The sequence below is a fragment of the Lemur catta genome, chromosome 1 (assembly GCF_020740605.2).
Source record: "Lemur catta isolate mLemCat1 chromosome 1, mLemCat1.pri, whole genome shotgun sequence".
NCBI classification, from domain to species: Eukaryota; Metazoa; Chordata; class Mammalia; order Primates; family Lemuridae; genus Lemur; species Lemur catta.
Genome location: NC_059128.1, coordinates 235,557,649 through 235,574,136, shown reverse-complemented (window position 1 = coordinate 235,574,136; position 16,488 = coordinate 235,557,649). Strand labels below are relative to the sequence as shown.

Here is a 16,488-nt window from a genome sequence, read left to right as displayed (position 1 = left end):
TTTTCTGATGCTCTTTTATGTAACTGTGTTGTTAAATGTTCTCATTTAAAATTTATTATTCTCATTTTAAGTAAGCCCAGTGCAAAATCTGAAGTTAAACAGATAAATAGGCAGTGATTATTTGGCTAAGATAATTCACCCATGTGGTTCTTTTAACAGTAATCTGCTACTTTAAAGAGTTTATTTATATATTATTAACTAACTTGTCCACCAGAGAACTGTGGCTGATGGGCAGAGAAATTTAAATTAAAATTTTTTTAAGAATCTCTAGCATTTGATTGTTAATCAAGGATAAATTTTATTGTATACTGTTTGTTGTACATGCGAATTACTGTACCTCAAGTATACATTCATTCATTTCTTGAGAGATACTCTTGTGTTTTTTAGATCTGGATTTCTTAAACTTGAGTCAAATAATGGACATATTTTCACGAGTTAGCTAGTTCTTAAGGAGCATTACAAATAAATTTATGTTTCATTTAGATAAATATGAAAAAAAAATGTATTTTTTTTGTAGCCTGATTAGATTATAACAGAGCATTGCTATTGGATTTTCATCACAAAGTTTGCATTTGTGTTTATGATACTGTTGGCCATTAAATGTGTACTTAAAGTGAATGTTTAACTGTTAAGACTATGTTCCTTAGACTGGGGTTTACAGAGTTGTCTGTGAATTTATTTTTGTTATCAAGACTAAGCAAGTTTGAGAAACAGTGTCCTTGATGGTGGTCTGTGATTATTGTGATGATGTAAACAAGTGATTTCTTACTTTTGAGAGTTGTGCCATCTTATTTTGCCTTATTTAAAAATATATTTCACCACTTCAGATTGTTTTAAAAATTAAACCAATATTTTAAAAGAGAAATGGAATTACTTTTGGTAAACTTTTGGGAATTTAGTCACATGTTGGAATGATTTGGATCTTTCTGTAATTTCAGATAATCCATCTAGAAATTGTTGTTCTCACAATTCCTAAAGAATTAGTTGAGAATGTGTTACAAAGTTGTTCAATTTACTGGCTACTGTTAGTTATTAAATTTTGGGTCCCTGTCCTAAAGCAGAACCTGTCTGGGGGCAGATGCTTGCAGGAGCCAGGCAGGGTATTTGAATATGTGAATGAGGCCTTGAGTAAGCTGTGGTCCCACCCCTGGGCCATGGACCGGTAGGGATCTGTGGCCTGTTAGGAATTGGACCGCACAGCAGGAGGTGATGGTGGGCAAGCAAGCAGAGCTTCATCTGTATTTACAGCTGCTCTCCATTGCCCCCAACACCCCCTCCCCCACACACTGGGATTGCTGGAGAGGATAGGAAATAGTGGGGATCATAGCTTAACAGGAGATGCATCACTCAAGACTCGAATTCATTTTCACCTTCATTGGGCAGGCCAGACCAACACAGATTCACAGGCTCAAGGCTCTTGCTGTAGAAGTTGACAAGCTCATCCGGGGAAGCCAAACTGACAGATGAAATGGTTTAGTCACAGTCTGAAGCAGTTCATTTGTCCGTTCATCTTTCCTATCCTCTTCAATTATAAATGCATTAATTTACTCATCACTGAAGTACCTATTATGTGCCAAGCTATAGACATTAGATGGAGTCCCTGCCTTCAGTAATTTACAGTTTTACAGCAACTTGGCAGAAAGCCAACAAAAATATTGTAGAAATCACCTTATTTTTCACAGTACACACCACTTACAGGAATTATCCTTGCATTTTTTAACTTGTTTATCTTCTGTTCTTCCTATGAGGGTAGAAGCCTTGTCTGCTTTGTTTCCCTTTCTATCCCACTGCCTAGAGCAGTACCTGGCACACAGTAGGTATTAAATAAGTAATTATTAAATGATTTGAATGAGTGAATGAAGGTTCTGATTGGTCAGATAAGGCCTTGGGGAAAGGAGGGGACATGAGCCAGATCTTAAAAGATAGTTAGGCCTTGAGGAGTAGGGAAAGGGGGAAGTGACTAATAGACACTGACAGACCTGTATGAACAGCATGGTTACAAAGTAAAGGGTGGGGACCTGGAGAAGCAGTGGGGGGATGGACGGATGGGGGTAGGAGGACCAGTAAGAGAAGCCAGCCTGGATTGAATAGCCATTTCGTGTTGGAGACAAGCCAGGAGCTGATGTGTTGAAATGAAATATAGGTGGAAGGAGGAGAGGAGGGTGGCATACATTGCACTCAGAGAAGCAATTTGGTTACTAGCATGAGCTCTGGAATCATACGTGTTAGGTTCAAATCTCAGTTGGCCACCTATAAACTGGGTGACTTTGTTCAAGCTTCTTAATTTCTCTGTGCCTGAGTTTCCCAATTCCAGTTAAAAGAAATATAATCCAGCTATTAGGATTATGTTCATGAATATTTTGAATAACATGGGGAAACACTTATGCTGTTTTTCCTAGAACTAAAATAAGTGAATAAAAACAAATGGGGTAAAAATTGAACATACAACATGATTTAAAGGCAGAGGGTCTCTTTATGTGCCAGAGTTACAAAGCAAAAATACTGGGAGTCAAAAATATCAATAGCAATGTGGTTAAAGACAGTAATTATTTGTTTATTTTAATTTAAAAATCACATATATAGTCTACCAATCAGCATTTATGAATATAAGAAATTAAGTCTCCCAAGTTAGGGAAAAAATAACATAAATGATGTTTGCAAAGAACATCTGTGTTGTCAGAATTAGGGGATGATACCTTTACACCTACTTATTTCCATTTCTGCCATTTAACATCCTACCCCCTCTCCTCTACCACCACCACCATGAAACTTCCATTTGGCCTTTTTGACTTGTCACATTAGAACCTTTAGGGATCATTTTATGCTCTTTTTCCTATTTTTAATGAGAAATTTACTGTAGTGGAGGAGAAAATAAGTGACTATTTCACTGTATGATTTGAGCTTGTTAATTATACTCAATGAGTAAACATCTTTTGAACATCTACTGTTTGACCATCCTCTTTTTGAGTTCTTAGGAAGGTAGATAAAGAAGTGTATTTGGTTCTTTACCCTCCAAAAGCTTATAAAAGAATGTAGAAAACAAAGAGATAGAAGAAAATGATTAGAGAACAGTTGAATTCAAAGTAGTTTAATCTTAATTCTGAACTGTTTTCCAGGTTTTTTGCCTCCTAATCCAGTGGTCTTTCCCTTGCTTCCAGATTTCTTTTTGATCAAGTTATTTGGTCTTATAGATAATTAATTGAAAATAAAAATATAGCAGAGAAATGACCACTGATTCATATATTCCAGCTGCTTCCAGCTCAGCAGCACTGGTTTGAGTGATCAAATGATTCTTGGTGCTGTTTCAAGATGGTCCACCAGAGGAAGCCTGATAGCCTAAATCTTGACTTGATTTTTGAGTGGTGCCACATAGTTCTTTATCATAGTTTCAGAAGTGGAATTATGCTCTTCATTTTCTCTGGGAAGATATCCAGTAGGGTTGTACCAGCTTTATGTATAAAGATTTTATAAATCAAATACTTATATGTTTCATAATATGATTAAACAGAAAATTACTTATGTATTTATATATATCCATCTATTTTTTATTGTCTGAAGAATGTTTTTAAAGAAAAATAAGAAATAATAAAGTGTTTTTAATTTTTTTTTTTTTTGAGACAGGATCTCACTCTATCACCCTGGCTAGAGTGCAGTGGCTTGATCATAGCTCACTGCAACCTCAAACTCCTGGGCTCAAGTGATACTTCTGCCTCTGCCTCCTGAGTAGCTGGGACTACAGGTGTAAACCACCATGCCTGGCTAATTTTTTCTATTTTTTTTGTAGCTGGGGGTCTCATTCTTGCTGAGGCTGGTCTTGAACTCCTGGCCTCAAGCAGTCCTCCCACCTCATCATCCCAAAGTGCTAGGATTACAGGTGTGAGCCAGTGTACCCAGCCTAAAATATTTTAAATTGATATATAATAATTGTATATATTTATGGGGTACATGTGATATATTGATACATGCATACAGTGTGTAATGATCAAATCAGGGTAATTGGGATATCCATCACCTCAAACATTTGTCATTTCTTTGTGGAGAACATTCCTAATAATCTATGCAATGTATTTTGAAATATATAATAAATTATTCAAAAAATTATTGATAACTGTAGTCATCCAACTGTGCTATCAAAACTTGAACTTATTTCTCCTATCAAACTGTATTTTTTTTTAATCCATTAACCAACCCCTTTTTCTTCCCCCACCCCCTATCCCTTCCAGCCTCTGGTAAAACCACCATTCTACTTTCTATCTCCACAAGATCAACTTTTTTAGCTCCCACACATAAGTGAGAACTATTTTCATCTATTTTACGTCAGTTTTATGAGTCTTTGCTTCTCTTATTTTACCAGTCCCTCTCTTATTTTTTTAAGATTTAAGTGCCATTCAGAGCACTGCCTATCTACACAGATGAATCTACTTCCTTTCAGTGACCATGTGGGGCTGCTTGCCTCTCTGTCTTACATCTGGGAGCTTATTTACAAATTATTCACCTCATTTTCAGCAGTTACACCCATGGGCCTGTGCCCAGCACTTGGGTTACAGACAAATAGTGGGAATTAAGTTGCTTTGGAGTATGGGGTCAGGGGTTCCACTATCAATGGGAACACAGGTTGTATGTGGTCCCGGTGGAAGTCAGAGTTTGCCTGCTCCAGTATTGCCTTTAACTTAGTTACTGACCTTTTATGACCTTGCTTCCCTAACACAACTTGAAATACCTCCAGCTTCCAGGCATTACCCACTCTTGGGACTGGGCCAATTTCCTAAACGTTAATGCCATTCTGGGTAGATTTTTTCCCCATAACTTTAAGGATAGAATCATAGATTAAGTATAGAGTCACATCATTACTTTTCAAGGTTAATATTCCTTCTCATTGGTGCTTTAAGTTCTAAAGAAGCCTTAAAAAATTTTTTTTTTACTATAAGACCCATATAAAGAAAAAAGAGAGCTTAAATAATTTTCCAGTGAGCCCCTTAATATTCATTTTTCATAGGACAGTGAAGAAAGTTATAAAAATAACCAAAGAGTAAAATGGATCAATACCAGGGTTAGAGAATTCAGGGAGCAGTGCAAGTTCATTAAAAGAAGCTTACCAAAGACTCGATTTAAGATGCATAAACAGTCAATAAACTGCTAAAGAGGGAGTAGGAAGGAAAGGAAGAAGCATTTTAGAAGCATGTAAACTTTTCCCCCAATTTTATATGACTATGCTAGATTGATGAACAAATACATTTTGAAACTTTCTAGTATATGCTAAAACCACCTGATTTTGCTTGAGAAAACCTAATTTTAATCTTGACTTTTCAGATTACATAGGCAAGATGCTTATGTCTCTGGATCTTGGTATCTTTCTGTAAAATGGAAATAATAATATTTACCTCAGCAGTTGTCTCTGAAGTGAAAATGTTTCATAAAATATGTTGCTAAATTTCTGTCAGTAAAGATTGTAGTGTCTTACAGACCAATCGTAGATGTGTGTTTAATTAGAAGGGACTTGCTAAAACCTTTACTAGTTGTGACTTTCAAATATGAAACTTCTTAGAGTTATGAGGATGTTATAGTTTAATAGAAATAAGTCATTTCTGGGAAAAAATATCAGATAAAAATAACATACAAATAAGTGATATATGTAATCTGCTTTGGGAGAATATATTTCTATCCAATGTAATTTGTAAGGAATTATAAAAATAAACAAATATTACATCTGTTACTCACGCAAAAGTAAGACTAAAATCTCATACTTAGTAACATTCTATTTATTTTAAGGGATCTTAATAATAGTAGAAATGTTTCCTTTGAGGTAGGGTACCATAGGTGATTGAAATATTCTTAGTAAGATTCATGGAAGTAAAGGGCAAATGTTTGAAAGTATGTGGTGAGGAGAATCTGTAACTTGCCAGTGAATTTATGCTCCTTAGCTTTTATAATCATTATGGTACAAAAATGATATTTTTTAATTTTTTGGCATTGTGTATATAATTTAATTTGTAGTTAGTTATGATTTAACCCCATCAAGAAGTTAAAAGTCCCTTGTTTAGTATGACTTTTATATTTGGGAAAATTTGTAAGCCTGTCAGGTTACAAAATATAATCTACTTAATGTTCCTATTTTTTTCTTTATGTTTTAGGTTTAAAAAAAAGACGTATTAAGATCACCATATGTTCTTTGTGAGATTGCTAATTTTTAAAAATACCTTAAACTGATTTTCAATATAATGATAGCCTTAATATTGAACAGAATGCTCAATCTTAATATCTCTTGGAGTCGAATAATAAAATGAAATTTTAGGAAAATTTGAAACATTTAAAAATAGATCTTTGCATACAACCTAAAGTTTAAATTTAAAGTTTATTTATTTTGCTGTGTTTACTGGTACACAGGAGCTCAGGTTTTATTGACAAAAGAGGTACATGCAATTTTTAGGAACCCTGAGGTAACTTTATCAAATAGGTATGTTTAGATGTATCAAAATAGTAATTGAGTTTGGGAAGTTTCAGGAATATTACATGATCATTGATCATGAGCCTCCCTTCTCCACACACATACCTTAAGGGCCAACAATTTCTATTAAGTTGTACCACCTAGCTTATAGGAGAGTGGGGTTTTTTTAGATCAAAGTTCTTTTAGTCCTACATTTTTCAAGGACCCTGTATAAAAAAAATAAAAGTATGATTTTTTTTTTTAGGTCCCATATTTTAGGGACTAGATTGTCCCTAAAGGATTTTAGGAGTTTTAAATTGTCTCTGACTGCATAACCTTACAATCCTAAAAGTTAATAATCTGATTTTAAAGACTTACTGGTGTTTTGCTAAATCTCTTAACACCCCTACTGATAGTTCAAGGATTGTTTGCATTTGGTATGCAGCAGTTCTAATAGCAGTACTCAATTAATCAACCAATATAAAAGTTTATCTGACACTGACCTTGTGCTAGGCACTTTGCTAGAAACTATGGATTAAACAAAGCCCCTTGAGCTAGTTAATAAATTTTAAGTGATCATGACCCTAAGGCATATTTTTTTTTGTCTGAAGACTGGATACTGGGCATAGGTTCATCAAAGTGGATACTGAAACATCAACCCAAGGGGGGTTTCCTTTTTATTTTCCCAACCAAGTGCCATTGATTAGGATTTTAATCCACTAAGTCCTAATCAATATTGGTGATCTAAGATTATCACTGTCTAAGGAGATAGGTAGGCTTCTATGTAAGTTCAGTGGCAAAGGAAACCTCGATGGACTCAGAAAACAGACTTGAAAACTTTCAAATAATTTTTCTTTCAACATTTCTTGAGAGCAACAAAATGTAGTAGGCGCTATGGTTGTAAAGATGAACAAAACATGAGTCCATTTCTGTGGGATCATACAGGGTAATGGGCAAACCAGATCTATAGTCACAAATGGGAGTCATCAGGGCTCTAATAATGGTGTATGCAGAGTATTTGGGAGCTCAGTGATGCAGCCTAACTTCCTGAGGGAAACGAGTAAACTGTGATTTCTCTCAATCCCTTTAAGTGGAAAAAATAGGCTTTAGTTTTAGACAAAAGGTGTAGAGGAAAATAATGTGGATTAAAAGCCCAAAACACAGTTATTCAAAGAACCCAGAAATAACATTGCATGAACATATGATTTAAGATTTACCAAAGGAATAGAATTGCAGTTTAGTAGTTGAGGGGGAGGAGTCCCTGGGCTCTGATACTTTTTCAGAGGCAAATGCTTTTCATTGTGCCTGTATCAGGTCATCAATGAGGGTTGATTAAAATGATCACATTTTTCTCCCAGGGTCAGATAGCAGTTATTAAATTGACAAGGATTAGGTTCCAAGTTATATCGCAGGCCAGATTTTTGCCACTTTTCTTCTATTTATTCTATTTTAGGCGTCTGATAAAATTTTATAAACATAAGTTTAGTCTTTCTTGGGGTGTTCCCCCCCCATCTAGTGGATGATATTTTTTCATGTTCCCAGTTTCAGGCCACCATTTAGTTTCTTCATTCTGCTGCGGACTTTTCTCTTCCAGGGACCAGCTTCCTTCTTGACTTCTTCCCTGAAGCCCTTACTCCTGTCAGTCTCATTTAGTCGATTTCTCAGCTCTTTATGTCATCAGCATCAATTTCTCAGCGTTATTAGGGGTGTTTAGGTTCTCTAGGCTAACTGTGGAGAAGGTTGATGATGGTGATGGAAATGATGATGATGATGATGAGAATAAAGGTAGTGCTACAATTATAATCATTTCCAGAGAGGCACTAATTCCAACTCTGATCGCTGGAGTTAGACGGTTAGCCTCAGTGCCAGCTTTCACTTCTTAGCTCTCTGACCCTAGGCAAATTGCCTTACCTCTCCTGGACAAAGTCTTTACTCATTAATAAGGCAGGAATGAAAATAATAGTATCTACCACATCATAGGATTGTTGGGAGAATTAAAGGAATTAAGACATGTCTTGAAATTGAGGCTTAGAAAAGTTAAATGACTTGCGTACGGTTACGTTGTCTGAATTCAAACCCAGATCTGTGTGACTCCAGAATGTCTGCCCTTTAGACTAAAACACGGTATTCCACAGGAATCACCAAAACAGAGCGGGGATGCTGCTGCTGAATGTTGCTCTGGTCTTTGTTTATCATAACAGTTGCTTCAGTGGGGCAAGCACACTTACTAGGGCTGGACCATCCATCTGGAGGCTTGAATTCTAGTTCTGACTCATCTGCAGCCTTTGTGATCTTGAGCAAGTCACTTAAATACATTTGAGGCTCAGATTCATAATTAGTGACTTGGAAATAATAGTAGAGTTGTGTAGAGCAGCAGTTCCCAACCTTTTTGGCACAAGGCACTGATTTCATGGGAGACAATTTTTCCACGGACCGGGGATGGAGGGGTGGGATGCAGAGCTCAGGCAGTGATGCACGGCCTGTTTCCTAACAGGACAAGGACCAGTAATGGGCTGTGGCCTAGGGGTCTGGGACCACAGGTAGAGAGGATCAGGTGAGGATATATAGTAATAGTAACCACATATAATTCATGGAAGAGAATAAAGTGCCTAACTTACCATATAGACATTTTAAATAGACACAATAGGTAATATAAGCTAACTTTTAAAAATTTTTCTCCTTTCTGATATTATTTGAATTTTATTTTCCACTTCTTGAAAGTGAAAGTTTTATTTTGTGCTTCTGGGAATGAACCTGAGGTTTCAGGGAACTAGGTGGACCAGGATCTTGGAAACTGAAGCTTTGGACTGTCAAACACCATAATCAAAAATATTTAGTGATTCTGATGCTTGTTGATGTCGGGAAAAAAAGAATTTTAAAAATTAAAAAAGAATTAGTGAGCAGATAATTAATAAAAGTAATATGGACCTTATGTGAGTAGTTGGGAGAAGGATAGGTTTGATATTAAAGTGAATGAGGATCACAACTTGAAAATATGTTAGGCCTCTCCTTTCTGTGAATCTTTTGTGAGAGCAGATTGAGGTTTTGGATGAAACGTATATGGTTAAATCTTTCCATACAGTACTCAGCAATCACTGTCAGTGATCCAAAACCCATATGACCTCTGGAAACAAATGTCACAAACTTGATGTGTACCTGACTGACCCTTGAGTAACGTGAGGGTTAGGGACATGTGCAGTTGAAAATCCAGTATAACTTTTGACTCCCCCAAAACTTAACTACTAATAGCTTGCTGCTGACTGGAAGCCTTACTGATAACATAAGCAGTCGATTAATGCGTAGACTAGTATCTACATATATTTTATACATTCATGACCTATTTAACTTTCTATTAATTTTTTTCAGTATTTCTTATAGGCTACACAGTTGGTCTGTGAGTTTTTTCCAACTGTACAAATCTCCAAAAAGTTTTCCAGTATGTTTTGGAACCACGCAGTTCAAACCCATGTTGTTCAAGGGTCAACTGTGTTTTATAGATGACACACTCATCCTTTATTTAACCCATTTTTTATTAGAATTAAACAAATAGACCTAATTAACTTTTTGGCTGATTTTCAAGCCTATAGCAATTAGAATGGGGTGGGGGTGCTTCATGCAGGCATTTAGTGGTGAGAAGTGATAGGAGGAAAACAAATCCAGAACACAGTAAGTTCATGTCAGTTTTGTGAGATAGTTTAAGAAGATGAGATTATTAACAACTGTTTAAAGTAAAGAAAGTTGGAGCTCAGAGTTTCAGTGCCTCTCTCAGGGGCTGGCAGCTGAAGCCTGGCTCAGGAATTGCACCCAGCCCAGGAGATTCCACACCCCTCCATTGAGTGGTGGAAATGCAGACAACCAGACTGGAGGAGCCCGTGGTCCTGGGGGCATTATGTACGAGGGCCCAGCAGGATGGTGTTACTATGCTAATAGTTGTCTGAGGAACACTCAAGAAAAGTTAAATCATGTTGATGTGGTCTATTTAAGAAGATAGGAAAGAGTTCCCCATATTGGGAAGATTTTCATCTAGAATAATTTAAAATTAGAAAACAAAACTGGTACTCAAAGACTGTAACCATCGATATCAGGTGAAAAGTGGTTCATTTCCTGAGGTTCTATCTAGATTGCTGTTTTTTGTTTTCTTTTGTTTTTGTTTTGCCTCTGTAGTAACACTTAAAAGGTGTTTTGTGTTTGGAATAGAAGGATAAACCAGTGTAGTGGTCGTTAAACTTTTTTGCTGCAATAAAAGAATTTTGAAAACTATGGATTTCCTCATATATTTCTTCATTGACTTTTAAATTTTCCATCATAAGTTTAAATCATTTGCTAATGGTGTAATTGTCATTGTATTATAAATATTGGCATTTCTTAATAAACTTGCTATATCCTTTTAAAATATATTTATTTTAATAAAATGCTATAGCTTTATAATACCTTCCATTATCCATTTATAAATATTTAAAAATCTACTGTTGATTACCCTATCATTTCTGTGATAAAAGTTAATTTTCTGTGACCATACAATTCTAAGTGATTTAAAAAAAGTTATCATTAAGGTTATGATTAGTACACTGTTGATTGAAATAACATACATAAATTACAAGTTTGGACAAATAATATTAGTGATAGAAATATAATTTTATTGGAAATGTATCTATTAATGCATCATTGGTGTTTTTCTTCTAATTAGTTCATAATTAATGGATGAATATTATTCATTGAAGAAAGCATATTTTTTGTTCTTTTTAAATACATGCACTGTGAAATTTGTTTTTGTAAATAAGTTGAAGAGAATGAGAGTTTTTGTAGCACTGTCACTCATTTCTTTGAACTCCTTTTGGCTTATATTCAAAATTACAGTGATTTTATCATTTAAAACTATCTTTAATGATTTATCAGCTACAACTCAATTAGGTCCTTCTCCAATTTTATTCTAAGCAAAGAATTGGCAAAGCCACCTGAATTGCAAAAGAAGAGTGATTAATTATGGCCATTCACTAACAGTATTTCTAATTGTCCCATTGTGTACTATCCAGAAGTTTTTTTTTGTTTTTTTTTCCTTTTCTCCCTACCCCAAGCAATGTTCCAGAGTGAGATTTTGATGGGTGAGCTGTGTGCCTTGGTTTTGTAAAGTGAGAGATTGGAAGGTTGAGAAAGGGAAGGTGAGAAAGGTTAAGCTACTCTCCAGAAGCCTTCTCAGGCAAGTCAGTTTTAGGAAAGGGTGCATAGAAAAGTTGATCTGGAAATTGATTTACTATTTGTGTGCCTGCATACCCTTTTGGAAAGTCACATGCTTACAGGAGTTTTCTTACCCCCCCCCCCCCCACTTTGAAGACTGTTAAAAGCCCATATGGGCTCTTACTTAAATTTTTTAAAAAATTTCTGATATGTGTGTATGTCCTCTAAATGTAGAACACTGCTGACTAAGGTAAATAGTTTATGCTGTCTAGGGTAGTGTCTTAGGTTTTAATTGCTTCCATGCATCTGTTTATAAATTGTCTTTTCCCAAGCATGAGTCTTCCCTACCCTAATTCTCTGTAAATTCTCCAGATCAGGATTAAGATTTGAACTGCCTGTAACTTTTCCCCCCTTTTATATCTTGTGCTAATTTTACTCACATTTAATAGTACTTTGGCAAAGCATATCTAAAAATAGCTCAATATAAGGAATTACTTGCAATTTTGAGTAAACAACAAACAATTGGCCACAGGGAGATTGCTTTTTGGCTCCTGGCTTATTTCTTTTGGGTGTCAGTTCATAAAATCACAATAGTACAAGACCTCAGATGCAATTTATATTAACTCTTTACTTTTACAAAAAATGAAACCAGACAAGTTAAGCCAGTTGTCTGATTTCACAAAGATGGTAGGAGAAAAGTAGAACCTATGTCTCCCCTATCTCCCTGTATTACACTCTTTGCTATATCACACCTTCTGCTGTCTTTTGCTAAAATGCATTCCTCACCTCGGTCCTACTTAATATTATTTTTCCTGGGGACTAACTAGCTTTTGGTGATTCAGCATTATTTTTTAAATGGAAAGGAAGTTAGTTTCTCATTGAAAACTTTCTCAAAACAAAAATACTCCTTACCCCCTGGCAAATACTTTCTGCTGCACAGTAGGACACAGGTAGGCAAGCTGGGGCCCATTGGCCCCAGGGCAGTGGCCCCAGGGGAGGGAGGGGATGTTAACAGGTCAGAGTAGAGGTGGATTGGCAGAGCTGGGGCTGGTGGGAGGTGGGAAGCTTACATCATTTCCCTGCATCTGGGCTTTGGCAGGCTGTAAGGCCTTACTTTCCCCTGAGTAATAGTTTACCACATTGACAGGGATTCGTAAAAGAAAGAAAGGTACAGTAGGATGGATGCTCACCCTGTTTGTAAATCTGTGCTATTTAGATGAAACTGTCAATAAGTAACTAGAAGCAGCCAGGACTGTCTGTGCTTCGCTCACCCCCAGCTCAGTTCCTTTCTGCTCCGCCCCATCCCTGCTCTCTGCTGCCCAGATCAGCTTCCTGCTTCTCATGAAAGCTGTTCTCCTATAAAGCTGGTCTGCTTTCACTGAAAGCATTATATTCACAAGTCTGAGGCAGGTTTTGTGGAAGTATTGTTGATTCGGTTTTCTTTGGGGGATGGAAGGGGAGGAAAGAATTTTTTTAAAAAAGAAAGGGACAGGCTGAAAAAGCAAAATCATCCTGAATTTTGTTGTCACATCGTGCCGGTGTTATAACCAGCTCTGTAGACTGCCGCACTGAAAACATTTCTGTGAGAGGTATGTGCTTGAAAAATGGAAAGGTGACTGTTGGCCGTGAGCATACTGCCCGTCCAGCAGCTGCTCAGATGGCTGTAAGGTCGTAATTCTTTCTAGTGTTTTGTTTTGATATGGAAAGGGCAATCCTTACTGGAAACTAAGTACAGTTAACCAGCTCAGTGGTAAAAAAGGTTAAATGTATGCTTCCTCCCCACATCAGGACTCCTGAAATGCTCGTTAAGGCTGAAAATGTCTAGTCAAATCCGCAGTGTTATTCCAGGCTCTTTTGGTGGTGGTTGTCTGTAAACAAGATGATGATCTTTAATACCTCTCTCATTATTAATGAACCACATGACAAAGATTAATGAGAGAGACTTCAAGTAGCCGAGAAGAAGCTTCAGATTCATTAGGAGCTTTTTGCATGGACAGATGGCAAAAGTAAAAGGAAATGGGCGATGTTTTACTGTAATCTAAAGTGAAAGTTTTAAAGTTTAGACGGTGTGTTACATCTTAAGTAGAAAAAGCTGGAGGGGCCACTAAAATTTAGATGCATAACCCACTACCGGTGATGTCTGACCTATATTAAGGCCAGAAGCCTTTTGAACACACAGGGAATGTATCTTTTCAAAGGAGCTTAAGAAATTTGTATAAGTGTTTTTATTCAGTAGTCAGAGAAAAGGATTAAGACCAAGAGTATAACCAATGCCTAAGGAAGCATAGAGAACTCTATATTGAGTACTAAAAATCCAGGCAATTCTGTTATAGAAAGTTTTAGAAAATATTAAGTGTAGGAAAATGTACTACTATCCATGTACATTGGATAAACTGCTAGTGGTAGAGGCCATTCAAACTACAAAGGAGTTGCTGCTTGATTTTAACTATTTTATCACAGAAGAAACTAGAGAACTCTGGAATGTTAATATGTTTTAAATTTATTTTATAAAACTTTGGAATTAAATTATTTATTTACATATGATATTGCTGGTACTGTTCTTTTCCTCAAAGACAGTAGTGCTTAAATCTTTGAAACCTCTTATTTGTGAATAGAATGTGCTATTATAACTCCACCTACATTCTTTCCTTTAAGAGAGTGCACCATTTAAACTTCATTTCTTCTCAAATATATGCAAAGAGGAATTAATCTTTATGATCATAGAGGATACTGTTGAGTTTTACAAGTTAAAAATATCGAAGTTTCTAGAGCAGAAAAGATCTGGGAAATAAACTTAATGCAGGCTTCTGAGGAGAAATCCCCTCTACCTCCCACATAGACAGGTGGCCATCCTGATGGGACAGGCATACCTTGTTCTATTGCACTTTGCTTTATCGTGCCTCACAGATAATATTTTTTTTTACAAATTGAATGTTTGTGGCAACATTGCATCAAGCAAGTCAACTGGCGCCTTTTTTCCAACAGCACATGCTTGCTTCATGTCTCTATGTCCCATTTTGGTAATTCTTGCAATATTTCAAAAAAATTCAAATTATTATTATATCTGTTATGATGACCTGTAATTGAAGATCTTTGTTGTTAATACTGTAATTGTTTTTGACCGCCACTAACTACTCCCATATAAGACAGAGAACTTTTTTTTTTTTGAGACAGAGTCTCGCTCTGTTGCTCAGGCTAGAGTGAGTGCTGTGGCGTCAGCCTAGCTCACAGCAACCTCAATCTCCTGGGCTTAAGCGATCCTACTGCCTCAGCCTCCCGAGTAGCTGGGACTACAGGCATGCGCCACCGTGCCCAGCTAATTTTTTCTATATGTATTTTTAGTTGGGCAGATAATTTGTTTCTATTTTTAGTAGAGATGGGGTCTCGCTCTTGCTCAGGCTGGTCTCGAACTCCTGACCTCAAGCGATCCACCCACCTCGGCCTCCCAGAGTGCTAGGATTACTGGCGTGAGCCACCGCGCCCAGCCGAAGACAGAGAACTTAATCAGTAAGTGTGTGTGTGTTCTGATTCCCCTGCTTATCAACTGTTCCCTCTTCTCTCTTCCTCTCCTGGGTCCTCCCTATTCCCTGAGACACAACAGTATTGAAGTCAGACCAATTAATAACCCTGCAGTGGCCTCTAAATGTGCAAATGAAAGGAAAAGTTGCATGTGTCTCACTTTAAATCAAAAGCAAAAATGATTAAGCTTAGTGAGGAAGGCATGTTGAAAGCCAAGGTGGGACAAAAGCAAGGACTTTTGTGCCAAAAAATTAGCTAACCTAAGTTGTGAATGCAAAGGAAAAGTTCTTGAAGGAAAGTAAAAGTGCCTCTGCAGTGCATGAATGTTAAAAAAGCAAAACAGCCTTATGGCTGATATGGAGAAAGTTTTAGTGGTCTGGGTAGAAGATCCATCCAGCCACAGCATTCTCTTAAGCCAAAGCCTAATCCAGAGCAAGGCCCTGACTCTCTTCAGTTCTGTGTGAAGGCTGAGAGATGAGAAAGCTGCAGAAGAAAAGTCTGAAGGTAGCAGATGTTGGTTCATATGATTGAAGGAAAGAAGCCTTCTCCATAGTACAAAGTGCAGGGTGAAGCAGAAAGTGCTGATGTGGATGCTGCCACAAGTTATCCAGATGATCTTGCTAAGATCATTAATGAAGGTGGACAGCAGATTTTCAGTGTAGACAAAACAGCCTTCTATTGGAAGAAGATGCCATCTAGGATTTTCATAGCTAGAGAAGAGAAGTCAATGCCTGGTTTTTAAACTTCAAAGAACAGGCTCTCTTGATAGGGGCTAATGCAGCTGGTGACTTTTAAATTGAAGCCACTGCTCACTTACTGTTTACAAAACCGTAAGAATTATTCTAAATCTATTCTGCCTGTGCACTATAAATGGAACAACAAAGCCTGGATGACAGCACATCTGTTTACAGTATGGTTTACTGCATACTTTAAACCTCCTATTGAGACCTGTTGCTCAGAAAAAAAGATTCCTTTCAAAATATTATTGCTCACTGATAATGTACCTGGTCACCCAAGGACTCTGATGGAGTTGTATAAAGAGATTAATGTTGTTCTCCTGTCTAGTAACACAACATCTATTCTGTAGTCCATGGATCAAGGAGTAATTTCAACTTTCAAGTCTTACTATTTAAGAAATACATTTCATAAGGCTATATAGCTGCTGCCATAGATTCCTCTGATGGATCTGGGCAAATTTAATTGAAAACCTGCTGGAAAGGATTCACCATTCTAGATGCCATTAAGAACATTCATGATTCATGGGAGGGGGTCAAAACATCAATATTAACAGGAGTTTGGAAGAAATTGATTCCAACCCTCATGGATGACTTTGAGGGGTTCAAGATTTCAGTGGAGGAATTAACTGCAGA

At 36.8% G+C, this 16,488-nt stretch overlaps 1 protein-coding gene across 7 annotated transcripts in view; it reads left to right on the top strand.

The window, feature by feature from the left end:
* The window catches only part of BBX (BBX high mobility group box domain containing), a 262,244-nt gene that overhangs the window by 59,434 nt on the left and 186,322 nt on the right, over positions 1-16,488 (top strand). The window lies entirely within an intron of this gene.